The sequence below is a fragment of the Rhinopithecus bieti genome, unplaced genomic scaffold (genome assembly GCF_001698545.2).
Source record: "Rhinopithecus bieti isolate Rb0 unplaced genomic scaffold, ASM169854v2 scaffold_36959, whole genome shotgun sequence".
In the NCBI taxonomy this organism is placed as follows: domain Eukaryota; kingdom Metazoa; phylum Chordata; class Mammalia; order Primates; family Cercopithecidae; genus Rhinopithecus; species Rhinopithecus bieti.
In genome coordinates, this window is record NW_016816945.1 from 1928198 (window position 1) to 1951102 (window position 22905).

At 39.8% G+C, this 22905-nt stretch overlaps 1 protein-coding gene across 1 annotated transcript in view; it reads left to right on the forward strand.

Annotated features, from left to right (window-relative positions):
* LOC108517545 (tetratricopeptide repeat protein 28) overlaps positions 1-22905 on the forward strand; it is a 576472-nt gene that overhangs the window by 16283 nt on the left and 537284 nt on the right. The window lies entirely within an intron of this gene.

Here is a 22905-nt window from a genome sequence, read left to right on the forward strand (position 1 = left end):
CCTCCCAAAGCGTTGGGATTATAGGTGTGGCCACCGTGCCCGGCCCAGAAATAATAATTTAGAAAATAAATTGTGCACATCTGTGAATTGATTTACTTCTGATTTCTGAGTGGGACAGTAGTGCAGGTAGTAGTTTTATTTTGCAGTATGGAAGATTATTTTGTTGCCTTTATTCTGCCCGGTTTATTCTGTATTGCTCAGGGTACCAGAAATGTGTTGTCAGGTTGGATGTTCTCAGTAGAGAGTAAAAATACCTCCATCTGTGAGACTTGGCTTTTTTGTAAAGTTACAAATCCAGATATGAAATTTAAAAACCATGTAAACAAATTGTGTTCAACAGGAGTTACATTTCAAAGGCTACATTAGATTTAGAGAAGGTTGTGTATTGTGGCATTGAGGTGTATGTAGTGGTCAAAATCATGGACTCTGGAGTCTAACTCCCTGTGACTTTGGGCAAAAGTCACACAGTTTAACTTTTAGCTTTTCTGCATCTTATTGTCCCATGTATAAAGTGGGAATACTACCTTGTCTACTTCACATGTTTGTTGTGAGCATTAAATGAATTCAATACCTGTATACTACTTTTTCTTTTTTTTGTGTGTGTAGCATAATAAAGTATCAGGCAATACATATATACTATTTAAACAGTTCTAGGCATGAAGTAAGTGTTAAATAAATGTTAGATACTGTTTTTGTTATTATTACACTTCAGAGTAGCACGAGATATTAAGTGTTGGATACAGATTGGAGTCACTGATTTTGATCCCTTGCACAAAATTGTAGATTATTAAACAGATAGTTTATGTGTCCTTGGAACAGAAGGTATTTTGCCAGTTAAATTATTGCTCCAAATCCATCCTTCTTGTTTATTCTTAGCTGCAAAGATATCTTATATATTCTGCTTTGTGATCCTGGGGCTGAGATTCTGCAAGCAACATTTCTGCTTTGCTGGCTGCTCCCTGTTGCAAGTGGTGGGTGGTAAAGATCTAGAAGAGGCAGACGGATTTGCTAGTATCCTCATCATGACCTTCCTCTCTGCTGTTCCTGTGAGTGCTGCCTTAACCACATTTCTTTATCTCTGCAGCAGCAGTGCCTTCCTATAGCAGTTGCTGGATGCAGTTAGCAGTTTTCCCAACATTTGGGGACCAGTTTTATCAAGCTTCCTTTAGGGACCACTAGAGTCCCAGGCTCCTTGGGCCTCTCCTGGGAAATTAGAAAAACCAGCACAGCTGAGTAGTGCCCTCTCAGAAGTCTGAGTTTAAGTTCCCTGGGCCTCTCCTCTGAGCGTTTATTAACTCAGCCTTAGGGGTGCTAGCTGCTTCCTGCAGTTGCTATCTGTGTTATCTTTGTGTCCTCTCAGCTTTTTACTTAAAAATTTCAAACTCAGTTAACAAATTCTTGTATTACATTTTATCTGTTCAAATAACTGATGAAGTTTCTGTCTTCTAACTGAATCCTGACGAGATAGAGGTGATAAGGAGTAGGTGTCAACTTGGGTTCATTTAAGAACTTGTCATTACCTATTTTGAGGGTGGGGGGAGTTCTAAGATGAAGTAGTATATCTTGTTTTTTTGAAATAATTTGATAAAGTATCATCTTAGGGATAACATGAATTTTATAGATTTGATGATAATAAAGTTATTGAATTAGACTACCGTAAAGTTCATAGAAATTTGCAGGAAGTCTGTACCAAGACACAGGACTATTTTTAAAAATCTTGTCTTATTTAATAGTACAGTTTCCTATATGAAGGCATAAAAGGCATGTTTATTGGATTTGTAGCTTTCACAAATATGAAATGGATAGATAATACGTGGAAATATTTCGGTTCTAAGATATATTGATATACTAGAATGATATGAAATCACCAAGATAGTCTGTAATCTATAGGGTAGGGACTATGTTTATTTTCTTTTATTGTGTTCAATGTTCAGTAAATGTCTGTCACAGAGCACATGTGCTCAATAGTTGAAGACATTGATAAATCAAGGCAACATTCATCAGTTATAAGTGACGTTCTGTGTTTAGGTTGAAATACATATGAATAAACCTTATCAGTAATTCATAGGAAAATATATTGAGGTTATCTGTAAGTATAATATGAACTAACCATATTTAATCTCTAAAAAGCTACAGAATATAGTCCTAGTATTCATTAATTAATATAGAGTGTTATGGTCTAAAAAGCTGTTGGTTCTGCTCTATTTTGAGTTTGAGTCCAGTTTTAGGAATCATATTTTTAGAGGAACATATTAGTTAAGTAGAGAGCATCCTTCAAAAGTGACTAGGTCATATGATGAACATTTGAGGGAAGTTAGGCATTTAGCTTAGAAACGAAACATTTCCCACTTCCTACCTAAGGTGTTGCTGGTCTGCTGAAGATGGTCGAAGTGACAAATTTGTGATAAAATCCTAAAGGATGTAAGACGACACTTCACAGTGAGGGAAGGGAAAGAAAGGAGCGGGCATTTAATAATTTATTTTAAGGCCAGGCGTGGTGGCTCATGCCTGTAATCCCAGCACTTTGGGAGGCCGAGGTGGGCGGATCACAGGGTCAAGAGATCGAGACCATCCTGGCCAACATGTTGAAACCCTGTTTCTACTAAAAATACAAAAATTAGCTGGGCCTGGTGGCGTGTGCCTCTAGTCCCAGCTACTTGGGAAGCTGAGGCAGGAGAATCGCTTGAACCCAGGAGGCAGAGGTTGCCGTGAGCCGAGATTATGTCACTGCACTCCAGCCTGGTGACAGAGAGACTCTGCCTCAAAAAAAAAAAAAAAAATTTTATTTTAAGCCCTGTGTCACCTCTGAGCAGTTCCTGACTAGGCCCTTAGCAGAATCTCAGCTCTGAGAAGGCATAAGCTGGCGTAGGTGTACATAGTTCTTAATTAAGGAGCTCTTAGATTGCTGCTTTTAGCTCTCACAAAGTAAACTGAGGGCCTTGGCTTGTTATTTAATTATTATATTTATTTTATTTACTTTTTATTCTATTTATTTATTTATTTATTTTGAGATGGAGTCTCGCTCTATCGCCCAGGCTGGAGTGCAGTGGCCGGATCTCAGTTCACTGCAAGCTCCGCCTCCCGGGTTTACGCCATTCTCCTGCCTCAGCCTCCCGAGTAGCTGGGACTACAGGCGCCCGCTACCTCGCCCGGCTAGTTTTTTGTATTTTTTTTTAGTAGAGACGGGGTTTCACGGTGTTAGCCAGGATGGTCTGGATCTCCTGACCTCGTGATCCGCCCGTCTCGGCCTCCCAAAGGGCTGGGATTACAGGCTTGAGCCACCGCGCCCGGCTGGGCACTTGGGCTTTTAAATGGAGAAATGGTGGGAGAGCTACAGCTTATTAAACACACATGAACAGGTACTCTGGTCACTGGCTTATCTAGCCAATCCCTTTATAATGTCCTCATCCATCCTTCTCTCATTTTTTCTCCCAAGTGAAAAAAATGTTGCAAAAACAGAAGTTCAACACACAGTAGTCCTAAACCATAGATGTTACAGAGGCATACAAGACATTTGAGAGTGTACAATATCTGAAGACAGAAGATTTAAGTATCTTCTTATGTCACTTTCGGACATGTAAGGGAGGAAAAAATTTCTTCTACTCTCTTAGGTTTACAGTCTGGGGCCCTGCAAATTAAACTGACACAACATTAACAGGAGAAAAGGGTTTGTGGTATGTATAAGGGAGCTGACAAAAGGAGAAGCTGACTTATTAGATAGGTAGAGTTAAAGGCTTATATACCTAGTATGGGAAGGGAAGTGGGGAGAAACAGCTTTTATGGGAGCAACAAATAGGTTCATTTCAGAAAAATAAATGGGTTTCTAGAAGAACAAACGAGAGATAAGAAAGTTTGTGATAATGTTAGTCTGTACAGGTATGAGCGGTCTCTCCATCTTCTCCAGGGCCATATAATTCCTGGAAGAGGGGATTTATGGTAGGTTTTTTTTTTTTTTTCTAGACAAGGTCTGACCCCCATCACCCTGGCTGGAGTGCAGTGGCACCATCCCAGCCCACTGCAGTCTTGACTTCCCAGGCTCAAGTGATTCTCCCACCTCAGCTTCCTGAGTAGCTGGGACTACAGACTCACGCCACATGCCTGGCTAATTTTTTGTATTTTTAATAGAGTTGGGGTTTTGCCATGTTACCCAGGCTGGTCTGGAACTCCTGGGCTCAAGTGATCCACCTGCCTTGGCCTCCCAAAGTGCTGGGATTACAGTCATGAGCCACCGTGCCCAGCATATGGTACATTTATTTTTATTCTTCCTCCTAGGAATAGACCTGCTCCAAAGAGGGAATTTATGGCAGCCTCATTTCCCAGAAGTTGCTGCTTTTAGTCAGGGAAGCTCTGAGAAATCTTCCTCTATCTGTGGAATTTCAAATACCTTCAGCTTAAAATAATTTTCATACCAAATTTAGGGTTCCTAGTGGGTCCACACAGGTGCAAAACTCAGATCAATGGGAGTTTTAGGGAGGCAGATTTAGGTAAATGAAAGGAAAACCTTTCAGAACAGTAAATCATATAAAGTGATATTTTCTGGTGAGGGCTTGGAGTACAGGTATTGTGTGGTGTACACTGAGTGTATATTTATACAATAGGGATCAGGTGGGCAAATGGTAAAGATGCTGTTAGTTTCCTTTTGTAATATTGAGATGCTTAACCTGGGTCTTATCTGATTGAAGGACTATCCTGCTGGCTTACAGAACAGGTTCAGGGAGTACCTGCAGGCAAAACTAGAATTTTTTGAAGAAATATTTGTCTGTTTCAACCTGGAACAAATTATATTCTCAAAGCTTTGCAATAAAAACATAGCTAAGAAGATTTTGGTCTGAAAAATTTCTAGACAGGTGTTACCAGACATCTATATTACCTGTGGAACAAAATCTCAAAATGTTTCCATAGACATTTAGTTCTGAACAATCTAACTTCCCTTTGAATTTGTCAGATTGTATTACCATTGAATGTTCCTTTAAATAACTAAATACACTAAAATTATTGAGATTTTTGAAGATGTCTGGCAAAAAACAGTAGAATAGTTGCTGTCAAGCCATTATTTCTGATAGCAATTAGAATTAGATGGCAGAATTGATTAACCTGCATAAGCTTTTATTCTCTGTAGCAAGGCACCTTGAACCAGATCACTGCTTCCTAGATTTTGGGGACTCCAAACAGAGCCCATGGTTCAGTTCACATGAACACCAAGCATTATCTGTAGACTGGGTAAATAAAATAACTTGTTCACATATATGTTTCTGTTTTTTAAAATATGTATAGGTACAGTTTGATGCGTGGAATGTAATGTATTTAAAGGCAATACCAAATTCAGGCCAGGTGGCTCACGCCTGTAATCCCAGCACTTTGGGAGGCCAATGTGGGCGGATCCCCTGAGATCAGGAGTTTGAGACCAGCCTGGCCAATGTGGTGAAACCCTGTCTCTGCTAAAAATACAAAAATTAGCCAGGCATGGTGGAGGGTGCCTGTAATCCCAGCTACTTGGGAGGCTGAGGCAGGAGAATTGCTTGAAGCTGGGAGGTGGAGGTTGCGGTGAGCCAAGACCACGCCATTGCACTCCAGCCTGGGCAACAAGAGTGAAACTCCATTTCAAAACAAACAAAAACAAACAAAAACCGAATTCAGAGTAGCCTTTGCTATTTATTTGTATTTTCTCCGTTAGTGGTCTTAAAATGTATAATTAAGGGGTCAGAAAAACTTTTTGTGTTTGAGAGGTCAAGAGGGTGGTGAGGGCCAAGCACAGTGGCTCATGCCTGTAATCCCAGCACTTTGGGAAGCTGAGGTGGGAGAATTACTTGAGCCCAGGAGTTTGAGACCAGCCTGGACAACAGAGTGACTGTATCTACAAAAAAAATAAAAAAATTAGCCGGGTGTGGTGGCATATACCTGTGGTCCCAGTTACATGGGAGGCTGAGGCAGGAGGATTGCCTGAACCCAGGAGGTCCAGACTGCAGTGAGCCATGTTTGTGCCACTGCACTCCAGCCTAGGTGACAGAGCACCTGTGGTTCCAGCTACCTGGGAGGCAGAGTTGGGAAGTTCACCTGATCCTGGGTGGTTGAAGTCACAGTGAACTCAGATGACGCCACTGCACTCCAGCTTGGGCAACAGAGCAAGACCCTGTCTCAAAAAAAAAAAAAAAAAAGGGGGTGCAGTGACTCACTCCTGTAATCCCAGCACTTTGGGAGGCGGAGGTGGGAGACTCGAGGACAGGAGTTCGACACCAGCCTGGGCAACATAGTGAGACTCTGTTTCTAATTAAAAATAAACAAAAGAGATCAAGAGACTTGAAAGTACACATTGGCAACTGTTGAGCTAGATCAGAGGTGGCATACTTTCTATAAAGGGCTAGATGATGCTTTGTGGGCTATATGGTCTATGTTGCAGCTCTTCAGTCCCACCACTGTAGCACAAAACAGCCATAGACAACAGGTAACTGAATGGATATGGCTGTGTTCCAGTAAAACTATATTTCCAAAAACAGGCAGCAGGCTAGATTTAACTCACACCTAACATTTGCTGACCCCTGTTCTAGATCTTCTAAAAGTTGTTTCAGATTCTAAGACTTAAGTTTTTAAAAATGGGAATGAGAGGAGAGCTTAGACTACTACCTTATTTTATACCTCCAGAACACTGTCAGGAGATCATAGATCATCCCTGCCAACCTTGACTCATATTGGTGTTAAAATACAGGTCTTGTAAGTGCGCTGGTGACTGTGAGGTTTAAAATCTTATACTTGTATACTTAACCCTAGGTTTCTCTCTCCCTTGGATGATGCTGAAAACAGTTATATTTGCATTAATTATGCATTCCTAGGTTCCCGCTGTGTTTTGTGTTTGTGTTCATTTCTAGCACTACTTCTAATTATCTCATGGCAGGTTTCTTTTGATCGTATTTATTTCATAAAAAATAGCTTATTTTCCCTGATACTAGTATACTGCACTTTGAGGCTGTCAGAAAAAATTGTGAAAGACTTGAAAAGATTACTGGGTATCTTCAGTGGAAAACCAGGTGGTCTGGAATGCAGTTTGCCTTTCTGTTTTATCCAGTTCTAAGAGGTTTGCACCTTTCATTGTCTTTGAGCTATTTTCTCTCTTTGTACATTGTAGATAACTGATAGCAGTATAAGTGATTCTTGTCCATAAGCATGCAAATTATTCTTTCCAAATGGAAGGGTGATCAATTTTCCTTTTCTTCTCCCCTGCAAAGGCCAGTTGTGCACCTAGTATTTAGAAATTCATTTCACCATTCCTCATTGCCTTTACATGTGTGGTACTTGGAATTCTCCTCTGAACTAGTTGTAATATCTTACTGGATCACTCATTAATTAATGAGTTAAAGTCTTTGATGTGTGTTCATTTTATGTTTGTATGACAGTCATGATTATACCTTTACAAAAATTGATATTTTAATAGGAACAGGGTCCTATTTAATAGGAACAGATTTTTATTTCACTGGTTCCCTTCTCACAAAGCCTATCAAAAAAAGAAGGCACGAAAATACCAATAAGTTCAGAGATCAGTAATTGCCTCAGGGATTTTTATTATTTATCATAAGAGCTGGAAAACAATGCTTTTAAAATTTAATGGTATATAATATAAATTATTCATGCTTATATGTTAAGCGTTCCAATTGCATGTATTTGTAACTTGGTTGAATTTGAAATTTTAATAATTAATTTTGACCTTGTATGTTTGAATCTCTGTCATTATAACTGAATAAGCCAAATGATTTTCTCTATTAGCCTTAAAAGAAGTTGGCTGTTTACCAAATAAAATGGTAGTGACTTATTTGTAACCATGTCAAGAGAACGCTGTAGAGATACAAAGGTTAGAATGTCACGATTATGTTTTGGTAAATCTCCAAATTAGAGTTTATATTAAATAGTTTGTAGTTTAGATTCTATTATTCATGGACATGAAACTATGGAAATTAACAAGTCAATGCAGTTTGCAGGTGATATGACCCAGCCTTTCTTAAAACAAAACCACAGCAGGTTATAAAAACTATAAACTGGGAACTGGATCATTTTATATTTTTAATTTATTTAAAATTTTTTATATATATTTTATTTCAATAGCTTTTGGGGTGCAAGTCATTTTTGGTTACATGGATTAATTGTGTAGTGGGTGAAGTCTGAGATTTTAGCGCAATCATCACCAGAGTGGTGTACATTGTACCCAGTATCCAATATGTAGTTTTTTATCCCTTAGCCCCTCCCACCTCCTACCTGCTGAGTCTCCGATGTCTTTTATACCACTCTATATGTCTTTGTGTACCTACAGCTTAGCTCCCATTTATAAGTGAGAACATGTGGGATTATGTTTTCCATTCCCTAACTCTGGAATGGAATAATCTTCACTTAGAATAATGGCCTGCAATTCATCCAAGTTGCTGTAGCAGACATTATTTCATTCTTTTTTATGGCTGAGTAGTGTTCCATGGTGTATACATACCACATTTTCCTCTTTCTTCCCTCCTTCCTTCCTTCCTTCCTTTCTTCCTTTCTTCCTTTTTTTTTTTAAGACAAGGTTTCGCTCTGTCACCCAGACTGGAGTGCAATTGCGTGATCTTGGCTCACTGCAACCTCCGCCTCACAGGCTCAAGCAATTCTGTCTCAGCCTCCCGAGCAGCCAGGACTACAGGCACAGGCCACCACGCCCACCTAGTTTTTGTATTTTTAGTAGAGACGGGGTTTCACCCTGTGGCCCAGGCTGATCTCGAATTCCGGAGCTCAGGTGATCCACCTGCCTCAGCCTCCCAAAGTGCTGAGATTACAGGCATGAGCCATTGTGCCTGGCCCACATTTTCTTTTTTCCCTCATCAGTTGGTGGGCATTTAGGTTTGTTCCATATCTTTGCAATTGTGAATTGTGCGGCAATAAACACATGCATGCATGTGTCTTTTTGATATAATGACTTCTTTTCCTTTGGGTGGATACCCAGTAGTGGGATTGTTGGATTGAATGATAGATGTACTTTTAGTTATTTGAGAAATTGCCATACTGTTTTACATAGATGTTGTACTAATTTACATTTCCACCAGCAGTGTATAAGTGTTCCTTTTCACCATATTCATGTCAACATCTATTTTTTTTTGGTTTTTTAATAATGGCCATTCTGTCTGGGGTATGGTGGTATCTCACTGTGGTTTTAATGTGCATTTCCCTGATGATTACTGATGTTGAGCATTTTTCTTTTTTTGAGACAGAGTCTCGCTCTGTCACCCCTGCTGGAGTGCAGTGGCGCGATCTCAGCTCACTGCAAGCTCCGCCTCCCGGGTTCACGCCATTCTCCTGCCTCAGCCTCCTGAGTAGCTGGGACTACAGGTGCCTGCCACCACGCCTGGCTAATTTTTTGTATTTTTAGTAGAGACGGGGTTTTGCCATGCTGGCCAGGCGATCTTGAACTCCTGGCCTCAAGTGATCTCCCCATCTCAGCCTCCCAAAGTGCTGGGATTACAGGTGTCAGCCATCACACCTGGCCTGTTTGCCCTCTCTTTGATGGGAGTATTTGTCTTTTTCTTGATGATTTGTTTGAATTCTTTGATTCTTGACATTAGTGCTTTGTTGGATGCATAGTTTGCAAAGACTTTCTCTCTCTCTGTGGGCTGTCTGTTCACTCTGATGATTATTTCTTTTGGTGTGCAGGAGCTCCCTAGTTTAAGTCCCATTTATTTATTTTTGTCTTTGTTGCTTTTGCTTCTGGGGTCTTAGTCATAAATGCTTTGCCTAGCCCAATGTCCAGAATAGTTTTTCCTAGGTTTTCTTCTAGAATTTCTATGATTTCAGGTTCTAGATTTAAGTCCTTAATCCACCCCAAGTTGATTTCTGTATATGGTGAAAGACAGGGAATCTAGCTTCACTCCTCTACATGTGGCTATTCAGTCTTCCCAGCACCATATACCAAACAGGGTGTCCTCTTCCCCAGTTTTTGTTTTTGTATACTTTATCAAAGATCAGTTGGTTGTAAGTATTTGGCTTTATTTCTGGGTTCTCTATTGTGTTCCATTGGTCTATATGTCTACTTTTATACCAGTACCATGCCGTTCCAGTTAGTACAGCCCTGTAGTACAATTTGAAGTCGGACAATGTAATGCCTCCAGATGTGCCATTTTTGCTTAGGATTGCTTTGGCTATTTGGGTTCTCTTTTGATTTATTTCCTTCCTTCCTTCCTTCCTTCCTTCCTTCCTTCCTTCCTTCCTTCCTTCCTTCCCTCCCTCCCTTCCCCCCCCCTCCCTCCCTCCCTTCCTTTCTTTTTTTTTTTTTTTTTTTGAGACAGAATTTCATTCTGTCTCCCAGGCTCGACTGCAGTGGTGTGATTTTGGCTTATTGCAACTTCCACCTCCTGGTTCAAGTGATTCTTATGCCTCAGCCTCTCAAGTAGCTGGGATTACAGGCATGCACCACCAAGCCAGGCTAATTTTTGTATTTTTAATAGAGATGGGGTTTTGCCATGCTGGCCAGGCTGATCTTGAACTTCTGGCCTCGAGTGATCTCCCCATCTCAGCCTCCCAGAGTGCTAGGATTACAGGCCTGAGCCACCACACCTGGCCCTCTTTCGATTTCATAAGAATATTAGGGTTGCTGTCTCTAATTCTGTGAAAAATGACATTGGTATCCCGATAGGAATTGCATTGAATCTGCAGACTGCCCTGGGCAGTACGGTCATTTTCACAATATTGATTCTTCTAATCCATGAGTATGGGATATATTTCTATTTGTTTGCATCATCTGTGATTTCTTTCAGCAGTGTTTTGTAGTTCTCCTTATAGAGATCTTTCGCCTCCCGGGTCAAGTATATTCCCATGTATTTTATCTTCTCTGGAGCCACTGTAAAAAGACTGAGTTCCTGATTTGATTCCCAGCTTGGTTGTTGCCAGTGCATAGCAGTGCCACTGATCTGTGTGCATCAATTTTGCAACCTGAAACCCTATCAAATCTAGGAGTCCTTTGGAAGAGTTTTCACAGTCCTCTAGGTATACTATCATACTATCGGCAGAGACAGCTTGACCTCCTCCCCTCCCACTTGGATGCCCTTCACTTCTTTCTCTGGCCTGAGTGTTCTGGCTAGGATCCTTAGTACTGTACTGAATAGAAGTGGTAAAAATGGACATCATTATCTCGTTCTAGTTCCCAGGGTGAATGCCTTCAACTTTTCCCCATTCAGTATGTTGTTGACTGTAAGTTTACCATACACGCTTTTATTATTTTGAGGTGTGTTTCTTCATGCCTGCAATCCCAGCTATGTGGGAGGCTGAGGCACAAGAATCGCTTGAACCAGGAGGTGGAGGTTGCAGTGAGCCGAGATCACATCCCCTTAATCGCAAAGGGATGCTGCATTTTATTAAATGTTCTTTCTGTGTCTTTTGAAATGATCATATGATTTTTGTTTTTAATTGTGTTTATGTGGTGAGTCACATTTATTGACTTACATATGTTGAACCATCCCAGCATCCCTGGGATGAAACCCACTTGATCATGGTGAATTATCTTTTTTTTTTTTTTTTGAGATGTAGTCTCGCTCTGTTGCCCATGCTGGAGTGCGGTGGCTTGATCTTGGCTACCTGCAACCCTGGGCTCCTGTGTACAAGCAATTCTCCTGCCTCAGCCTCCTGAGAAGCTGGGACTACAGGCGCATGCCATCACGCCCAGCTAAATTTTGTATTTTTAGTAGAGACGGGGTTTCACCATGTTGGCCAGGATGGTCTTGATCTCCTGAACTTGTGATCCACCTGCCTTGGCGTCCCAAAGTGCTGGGATTACAGGTGTGAACCACCGTGCCCGGCCTGAATTATCTTTTTGATTTACTGTTGGATTTGGTTTGCTAATGTTTTGTTGAGGATTTTTGCATCTATGTTCATCAGGGATGTTGGTTTGCAGTTTTCATTTTTGGTTATGTCCTTGAACTGGAGCATTATTATTATTATTATTATTATTGTTTTTGAGATGGAGTTTCACTCTTGTTGCCTGGCACGAATTGGAGCATTTTTTTTTTTTTTTGGAGACGGAGTCTTGCTTTGTTGCCCAAGCTAGAGTGCAGTGGCATGATCTCAGCTCACTGCAAGCTCTGCCTCCCAGGTTCACGCCATTCTCCTGCCTCAGCCTCCCAAGTAGCTGGGACTACAGGCACCCGCCATCATGCCCGGCTAATTTTTTGTATTTTTAGTAGAGATGGGGTTTCACCATGTTAGCCAGGAAGGTCTTGATCTCCTGACCTTGTGATCCACCCACCTTGGCCTCCCAAAGTGCTGGGATTACAGGCGTGAGCCACCGTGCCTCGCCGAACTGGAGCATTTTTAAAAAAAGTTAATTTAATTTTTGAGACAGGGTCTCACTTTGTTGCCCAGTGTGGAGTGCAGTGGTGCGATCTTGGCTCACTGCATCCTTGACCTCCTGGGCTCAGTCGATCCTCCCACCTCAGCCTCCCAAGTAGCTGGGACTACAGGCGTGTGCCACCAAGCTTGGCTAATTTTTGTATTTTTAATAGAGATTGTGTTTCACCTTGTTGCCCAGGCTGGTCTTGAACTCCTGAGCTCAAGTGATTTGCCCGTCTTGGCCTCCTAAAGTGCTGGGGATTATAGGCATGAGCCACTGCACCCAGCCTGGAACATTTTTAAATGGGCAAAAGTAACTTTGGGTATAGTTCTAGCATGGCTCATTCAGGTTGCAAGAAAGACAGGCCTAAGTAGTCATTTAGCATTTCTCAAACTGTAGGAACAGAGTTCTATATGATCATAGTAGATATTCAAATAATTCTGAGAAGAAGTATAAAATTAAGAAGTTAAGAGCATGGATCCCAGAGCCAGCCTGTGCAAGGGTTTGAATCACCTCTAGTGCTTACTAGCCTGTCACACTTTCACACCCTCCCCTTCTGATAGTCAAGTTATTTAACTTTTTTGTGCCTTGTTTCTTCCCCTACTAGGGATAATAATAGTACCTATCTTACAGAATTTTGTGAAGAGTAAATGAGCTCACATATGTAAAGTACTTAGAACTGTGCCAGGGACATATTAAATACTCAATAATTATAATTCTTATCCTTATTTGGACACAGTGTATAGTCTATATAATTCTTGGGAGACTCATATTATATGTTAACATATTAAAGTCTCTAAGGAAGACCTACAGTAACAAAATCTGTTTTGTTAGTAATTATTTGAAAGAACTGGCGACTATTGACCTAGAATCAGCTAAAAGAAGTTTCAATTTTTTTTTTTTTTTTTTTTTTNTACAGGCGCCCGCCACCGCGCCGGCTAGGTTTTTGTACTTTTTAGTAGAGACGGGGTTTCACCATGTTAGCCAGGATGGTCTCGATCTCCTGACCTCGTGATCCGCCCGTCTCGGCCTCCCAAAGTGCTGGGATTACAGGCTTGAGCCACCGCGCCCGGCCAGAAGTTTCAAATTTTAAGAAATAATTTTTTCAAAGATGTCGGTGAGGAATTTTTCCCAAATAATTTACATTGAGTTTCCTCAAATTGTTTGACCATGGAATACCTTTTCAAGGATGCCTACTAAGATAATTTTAAGGAAAAGTTTGAAAAGTATTCACTTAATTGACCCAAGGACTGGGAATTTATTGAAGGATAAATTGCAATTCTGCTTTAGGGTTTGGCCATTCCGAGAGTTGCTAACCTCTTCTTGTGTGTCTATTTCTCTCTTACACTCTTGTATTAGCTTCTCTATGTATCTTTATGACAGCCTACAAAAGCTCTAAACTAGCTCTGTCCAATAGTACTTTCTGTGATGATAGAAATGTATTGTATCTATGCTGGGTGCAATGGCACGTGCCTGTAGTCCCAGCTGCTTGGGAGGCTGAGGCAGGAGGGTTGCTTGAACCCAGGAGTTGTAGGCTGTAGTACGCTATGATGGTGTCCACCTTAAGTTCAGCATCAATATGGTGACCTCCTGGGAGCGGGGACCACCAGATTGCCTATCTGGTTCAGGAGGGTGAACCAGCTCAGGTCAGAAACAGAACAGGTGAAAACTCCTCTGCTGATCAATAGTGGGATCACACCTGTGAATGGTGACTAGCCACTGCACTCCAGCCTGGGCTAAGACCCTGTCTCTTCAGGAAAAAAATAAAAATAAAAAATGTTCTGTATCTGCACTCTCAATCTGGTAGCCACTAGCTACCATGTGGCTATTGAGCACTTGCACTGTGGCTAATACATCTGAGGAACTGAATCTTTGATTTTATTTTGGTAAAGTAAAAAATTAAATGGCCACATATTGCTGATGCCTCCTGTATTGGACAGTGCAAATCTAAACACACTGGGCCCCAGTTACCTCTCTGACCTTTTTTACTTTGTACCCTCACCTCTTTCACGCTGACCTTTTTGCTGTTTCTGAAACACGCCTGGTCCTTATTGCCTTAATTTTGTTTTCTCTAGAGACCTAATTCCATATCTATCTGCATGGCCAACTTCTTTACTTTCTTTTGATTAGCCGTCTTTCTTTGATCTGGAGGATCCCAGTTGGGATCACTGGTTTGAATAGTTGCAGCCTGGTTAGGAGGATTCACCTCCTAAGCACAGGGCTTTGCAAGGTATAAGCAACTGCCTGGGCCTTTCTCAGGTGAAGCCAGTGGTTTTTTTTTTTTTTTAAATGGCAAACAGCTTATACTGTTATTATCTACTCACAGGTTTTATCTCTAGTGCCTAGGAGAGTGCCTGACATACAGATAATCTTATTGTATTCTGGCTAAGAAATCTTTGCCTAACCTAAGTTCACAAAACTTTTCCTATTTTCTTTTAGGAGTTTTAGCTTTTACATTACTAACCTGTTTTAATGTTCCCTTTCCTCTCCCTACTTTTTGTTTTTTTTGATTAATCAAATTTATAAATGATTTTATTTTTCCAAATTAACTTGTTTTTTACTCCTGTTATTTCATTAGTGATTACAACATGCATCCTTGACTTAATATGGACTAATAAAAATAATAGTTTTACTACCTAACAGATTCTGCTAGAAACTTAAAACCTTGATACTTACAGTGTGTGATGCATAGATGAGCAACATCTAAGCCATCAGGAGCTTGTTAAAATGCAGAATCTCAAGCCCTGTCCCAAAGCTATCGAATCAGAATGGGTAATTTAGATGTACAGTAAGGTTTGGGAAATGCTTTCTTAGAGAACTTTAGTTCCATTTATTATCTCTTGCATTTTGTGTCATATATTTTTTAAACTTATTATTTTGTATAGGTGATGTTCATTTATATTTACTCATATATTTACCCTTTCCAGTATTATTAATTCCCTCCCGCATTCCTCTGCTTCTGTCTGGGATAGTTTTCTTTCAGTATTTTCTTTAATATTTCTTTTAGTGTAGGCCTGCTATTGATTCCCTCAGTTTTCGTTTCTTTAATTGCGATACAATTCACACCATAAAATTCACCATTTTAAAGTATACAATTCAGTGGTTTTTAGTATTTTCACAAGGTTGTTCAACCATACCACTATCTAATTCTATAATATTTTTCTTGCTCTGAAAAGAAATCTGGTGTCATTAAGAGTCAATCCTCATTTTCCCCTCCTTCCAACCTCTGACAATCACCAATCTGCTTTCCATATCCGTGGATTTGTCTACTATGGAGATTTAATAAATTGAATCATACAGTATTTGGCCTTTTGTGACTGGCTTCTTTCACTTAACATAATATTTTTAAGGTTCATCCATGTTGTAATGTGTGTTTTATTCCTTTTTTTTTTTTTTTTTTGAGACGGAGTCTTGCCTTGTTGCCAGGCTGGAGTGTAGTGGTGCGATCTTGGCTCACTGCAGCCTCCACTTCCTGGGTTCAAGTGATTCCCCTGCCTCAACCTTCTGAGTAGCTGGGATTACAGGCACGCGCCACCACGCCCGGCTAATTGCATTTTAGTAGAGATGGGGTTTCACCATGTTGGCCAGGATGGTCTTGATCTGCTGACCTCATGATCCACCTACCTCAGCCTCCCAAAGTGCTGGGATTATAGACGTGAGCCACCGCACCTGGCCTATTCATTACTTTTTTTGTGGTTGAGTAGTATTCCATTGTATGGTTATTCCACATTTTGTTTATTCACTAATTAATTAACAAATAGATATTTTGGTTGTTTCCACTTTTTGGCTATTATAAATCTGCTATGAAAATTTGTGTACTAGTTTTTCCATGGACAGGTTTTCAGTTCGTTTGGGTAGATACCTAAGAGTAGAATTGCTGGATCATATAGTAACTCTATGTTTATCTTTTCAAGGACCTGCCATACTATTTCCACAGTGGTTGTACCATTTTATATTCCCATGAGTAATGTATGAATATTACTATTTCACTCTCAGTTTTGAAGAATATTTTCTCTGAGTATTTTATGTTAGGTGCTATTTCAGCTTCCATCATTTCTGTTGAGTATGCAGCTTGTAGCTCCTTTCAAGTTAATGTGTCTTATTTCCCTCTGTCTGCTTTAACATTTTCTCTATTATTATTATTATAATAATTATTTTTTAACAATTTGACTATGATACATGTAGGTATGATTTTCTTTGTGATATCTTGGAGTTGAATGAAAGTCTGAAAGCTATGGGTTCAATATCTTATGAGTTGATGTGTCTTACTAGCTTTAGAAAATTCTTGGTCATTGGTATTCAAATATTGTTTCTTTTTTTTCTTTTTTTTTTTTTTTGAGGCGGAGTCTCGCTCTGTCGCCCGAACTGGAGTGCAGTGGCCAAATCTCAGCTCACTGCAAGCTCCGCCTCCCGGGTTCACGCCATTCTCCTGCCTCAGCCTCCCGAGTAGCTGGGACTACAGGCGCCCGCCACCTCGCCCGGCTAGTTTTGTATTTTAGTAGTGACGGGGTTTCACCGTGTTAGCCAGGATGGTCTCGATCTCCTGACCTCGTGATCTGCCCGTCTCGGCCTCCCAAAGTGCTGGGATTACAGGCTTGAGCCACCGCGCCCAGCCTCAAATATTGTTTCTAACTCCCTTCTCTCTCTTCTTAAATTCTAATTATATGTGTGTCAGACCTCTTGGGTATATTACTTAGGTCTCTTATGTGCTCATCTTCCTTTTTTTCTCCTCTACAGTTGATTTTGGGGATTTTCTTTTTCTTTTTTTTTGAGATGGGGTCTCACTCTGTTGCCCTGGCTGGATTGCAGTGGCGTGATCATGGTTCACCACAGCCTAAACCTCCTCTGGTTCAGGTGATCCTCCCACCTCAGTTTTTGTATTTTTAGTAGAGATGGGGTTTTGCCATGTTCCCCAGGCTGGTCTTGAATTCTGAGCTCAAGCGATCTGCCCACTTGGCCTCCAGAATTGCTGGGATTACAGACTTGAGCCACTGCACCTGGCCATCATTTTGAGGATTTTCTATTACTTATCTTCCAGTTTATTAATCTTGTTGTTAGCTGTATCAAATCTTGCTAAATCCATCCACACAGTTCTTAATTTCGTGTATTATATATTTTAGTCTTGTACATTGAAATCTTTGTTACATGGTCATTTCTCTGGTGAAATTTTCACATCTATTTTTTTTGCTTTGAAAATACATGTGTTAGTCCGTTTTCATGCTGCTGATGAAGATATACCTGAAACTGGGCAATTTACAAAAGAAAGAGGTTTAATTGGACTCACAGTTTCACCTGGCTGGGGAGGCCTCACAATAATGGTGGAAAGCAAGGAAGAGCAAGTCACGTCTTACATGGATGACGGTAGGCAAAGAGAGAGCTTGTGCATAAAAACTCCCATTTTTTTTTTTTTTTTTGAGACGGAGTCTCGCTCTGTTGCCCAGGCTAGAGTGTGGTGGTGGGATCCTGGCTCACTGCAAGCTCTGCCTCCCGGGTTTATGCCATTCTCCTGCCTCAGCCTCCCGAGTAGCTGGGACTACAGGCGCCCGCCACCTCGCCCGGCTAGTTTTTTGTATTTTTTAGTAGAGATGGGGTTTCACCATATTAGCCAGGATGGTCTCGATCTCCTGACCTTGTGATCCGCCCGTCTCGGCCTCCCAAAGTGCTGGGATTACAGGCTTGAGCCACTGCGCCCGGCCAAAAACTCCCATTTTTAAAACCATCAGATCTTGTGAGACTTACTATCATGAGAACAGCATGGGAAAGATTTGCTCCCATGATTCAATTAACTCCCATGGGATCCCTCCCACAACACATGGGAATTCAAGATGAGACTTGGGTGGGGACACAGCCAAACCATATCAGCACACAACTAACATATGCCTTTGCTCATCCATATGGCATCTTTGTGTGAGTTTGAAAAAGATCCTACTTTCTAGGCATAGGAATAGCTTGGTGAATGCAGAGGGGGTAAGGAAAAAGTTACACTCATACATTGTTGGTAGAAGTGTAAACTGATACAATTTCTTCTGCCTTTTGATTTTTTTCTATCTATATCAGCATATAAAATCTTTCTCGTTCTTTTGGCTGAATTTATAATAATTACATGGATCTAATAAAACTTATTTATGCCTTACAAAGCCCTATGCTTATCCATTTTCCTATTATCTAACATTTAAATTATTTCTAACATCATGCTAATACAAATAATGCTATTATGACTATCCTTGTATTAATATATGTGATTTTGTTTACACATGCAAGTGCATCTATAGGATAAATTACTAGAAGTGGAGAAAATTTCTAGAATTGAAAGGTTATGCCACTTTTACATTTTTATAGATATTCCCAAGTTGTTCTATAAGAAATTGTATCAGGCCAGGCTTGGTGGCTCACGCCTGTAATTCCAACTCTTAGGGAGCGAGAGGTGGGAGGATAGCTTGAGCCTAGGAGTTTGAGACCTGCTTGGGCAATATAGCGAGACCTCCCATTCTACCAACAGTGTATGAATGTATGGGTGTCACTTTTTCCTTACCCCCTTAACCAACAAAGTGTATTGCTAATTTTTTATTTCTGTTAGAAGAGGTAAAAAAAAATATTGTCTTTAAATATTTCTTTTAAATAAAATATTTCTTTTAAAATAACTGAAGTCATATATTTAAAAAAGTGTATTTAAAAGCCATATGGAGTTCCTTTTTTGGTGTTTTGTCTGTGCATGTCCTTTGTCCATTTTTTCTATTGAATTGTTTGTCCATTTTATTACTGATTTGTAGGAACTTTATCTATACTAAGAAAACTAGCCATTTATCATGTGTTGCGTTTTTTTTAAACCTATTTGTTACTAATCTTTTTGGTCTTAATCCATATTTTCCATGCAGACATTAAAATTTTTTATGTTGTCATACTTATCAGTCTTTTCTATTATGTTTTGTGGCTTATGTGTTATACTTAGGACTCAGTTCTACATAATAAAAGATTATTTCCTTTTAATGTTTTATAATTTTATTTCAAAATATTTAATTATTTGAATTACCCATAATTTTTTACATAGAGGTGATTTTTTATATGTAATTTGAATAATCAAAATTTATAACGGGAGAATTTATATTCTGCTGCTGTTGGATGGCATGTTCTGTACATGTCTGTTGGGTCCATTTGGTCTAAAGTATAGCAAGTCTAATATATTCTGTATTGGTTTCTGTCTGGATGATCTGTCCATTGTTGAAAGTTGCATATTGAAGTTCCCACTATTACTGTATTGCTGTTTATTTCTTCCTTCAGATTTGTTAATATTTGCTTCATATATTTAGGTGCTGTGATTTTGGGTGTATATGTATTTATAATTATACCTTCCTAATGAATTCACCTTTTTATAATTATACAGTTATTTTGTCTCTTGTTAATAGATTTTGACTTAAAGTCTGTTTTGTCTAAGTACAGTTATCCCTGCTCTCTTTTGGTTTCCATTTGCATGGAATATCTATTCTGTCCCTTCACTTTCAGTCTGTTCATATCCTCAAAGCTGAAGTGAGTCTTTTGTAAGCAGCATATAGTTTTTGTAAGCAGCATCTCTTTGGGTCCTGTTTTCTTTTAATTAAAAAATTTTATTGGGTCCTGAATTTTTATCCATTCGATCATTCTGTTTTTCGATTGGAGAACTTACTCCATTTACACTTACAGTAACTATTGATAGGTAAGGACTTACCGTTGCCATTTTGTCAATTGTTTTCTGGCTGGTTGGTAAACCTCTTGTTCCTTTCTTGTCTTCCTTGCTGATTTGATGATTTTCTATAGTATGCTTTGGTTCCTTTATCTTTTGTGTATCTGCTATAGGTATTTGCTTTGTGGTTACCTTGATGCTTACATAAAACATAGTTATAGCAGTCTATTTTAAGCTGATACACAATGGGGAAAGGATAGTTTCCAACATATGTGGTCCTGGGAAAACTGGCTATCACATGCCATAAAGTGAAATTGGATCTTTAACTTACACCACAAACAAAAATCAACTCAAAGTAGATTAAATACTTAAATGTGGCCTGGCGTGGTGGCTCACGCCTGTAATCTCAGCAGTTTGAGAGGCTGAGGCGGGCAGATCACCTGAGGTCGGGAGATCAAGATCCTCCTGGCTAACACGTGAAACCCCGTCTCTACTAAAAATACAAAAAAAATTAGCCGGGCATGGTGGCGAGCGCCTGTAGTCCCAGCTACTCGGGAGGCTGAGGCAGGAGAATGGCGTGAACCCAGGAGGCAGAGCTTGCAGTGAGCCATGCTGCTCTGCACTCCAGCCTGGGCGACAGAGCAAGACTCCGTCTCAGAACAACCAACCAAACAAACAAAAAAACCCCCCAAAAACTTAAACATAAGATCTGAAACTCTTAAAACTCTTAGAAGAAAACATGGGGGGGGAAGTTCTTAATATTGGTCTTGGCAATGATTTTTTTGGATGCGACACCAAAAAACTAGGCAAAAAAAGCTAATAGGACTACATCAAACTAAACCTTTCTCCGCAAAAGAGGAAACAGTCAACAAAATGAAAAAGTAACCTGTGGCGTGGGATAAAATATTTGCAAATCATATGCCTAATAAGGGTTAATATCCAAAATATATAAGGAACTGACATAACTCGATAACAAATAAATAAATAACCTGATTTTTAAAATGGGCAAAATTCCTGAATATAATTTGTACAAAGAAGACCTACAAACTGTTAACAGGGGTATGAAAAGCTGCTCAACATCACTACCATAGGATCCAGCAATCCCACTTCTGGATATGTCTCTGAAGGAAATAAAATTACTATCTTGAAGAGGTATCTGCTCTTCCATGTATATTGCAGCATTATTCACAATGACCCAGATGTAGAAACAACCTAAATGTCCATTGATGGATGAATGAATTAAAAAAATGCACATACACAAAATACAATATTATTCAACCTTAAGAAGGAAATCCAACCTGTAATCCCAGCACTTTGGGAGGCTGAGGTGGGCGGATCACCTGAGGGCCGGAGATTGAGACCATCCTGGCTAACATGGTTAAACCCATGTCTACTAAAAATAAAAAAAAATTAGTTGGGCGTGGTAGCAGGCACCTGTAGTACCAGTTACTCAGGAGGCTGAGGCAGGAGAATGGCATGAACCCAGGAGGCAGAGCTTGCAGTGAGCCAAGATCATGCCACTGCAAACAGCCTAGGCGACAGAACGAGACTCTGTCTCAAAAAAAAAAAAGAAGGAAATCCTGACATTTGCAACAGTATGGATGAACCTAGAGGATATCATGCTAAGTGAAATGAGCCAGACACAGAAAGACAAATACCGTACGATCTAACTTATATGTAGGATCTAAAAATGTTGAATTCATAAAAACAGAGTAGAAGAGTGGTTATCAGGGGACAAGGGTGGGAGAAATGGGTGACATTGGTCAAGGGGTACAAATCTTCAGCTATGAATAAATAAGTTCTGGAGACCCAGTGTACAGCGTGGTGACTAGTAATGTATTATACACTTGAAATTTGCTAAGAGAGTAGATCTTAAGTATTTTTACCATGTACACACAGAAGATAGCTCTGTGAGGTGATGGATATGTTAATTAACTTGATTGTGGTAATCTTTTCACAATGCATACATATATCAAAACATTACATTATATACTTTCTATATATATGACTTTATTGGTCAAGTTATACCTCAGTAAAGCTGGAAAAATTTATAACAGGACTGCAATTATGCCGTGTATGTAGTAATTATATGTGGCTGCATATACTGAGCCCATTTGGCTCACATGTTACTGACACTCCCTCTATCTTTTTAAGATGAATTTGTCAGAGGATCAGAGGAAAATATCAGCAATGTTAATATATGTTGACATCCATATGCTATATGTATACATATAGCATATGGCATACAGTCACATATAGCATACAGTCACAATATTTTTCTGTATTTTGGAATTCATGGGGGAAAAATAATATAATAGTTAATCTAAGTAAATGAGTAATTAAAAATTTTATTTTTCATTATCTCCTTAAGAAGTACTATTCACCTTGTTTAACTCATTAAATTAGTTCCTAAATTTAATATGGCTGGTTATTTTAAGTACAACATATATATAATCTGAGAAATATATGCAAAGGTCTTTTTTCTCTGTCAAGTTTATCAATTGCAGATAAGATAGAAAAAAAAAAAAAGAAAAGGACTTGGGAAGTTATGTTTATTCTTCTTAGCCATACATAGAAATTTCTGTTTATTTTTTTGTTTTTTTTTTTTTTTTTTTTTTAGACGGAGTCTTGCTTTGTTCCCAGGCTGGAGTGCAGTGGTGTGATCTTCGCCACTCCCGGCTCACTGCAACCTCTGCCTCCCGGGTTCAAGCAATTCTCCTGGGTTCAAGCGATCCTCCCGAGTAGCTGAGACTACAGGCTCGTGCCACCATGGCCAGCTAATTTTTGTATTTTTAGTAGAGAGGGGTTTTACCATGTTGGCCAGGCTGAGGCAAGAAGATTGCTTGTGCCTGGAGGTTGAGGCTGCAGTGAACCAGACTTGGGCCACTACACTCTAGCCTGGGCAACAGAGTGAGACCTC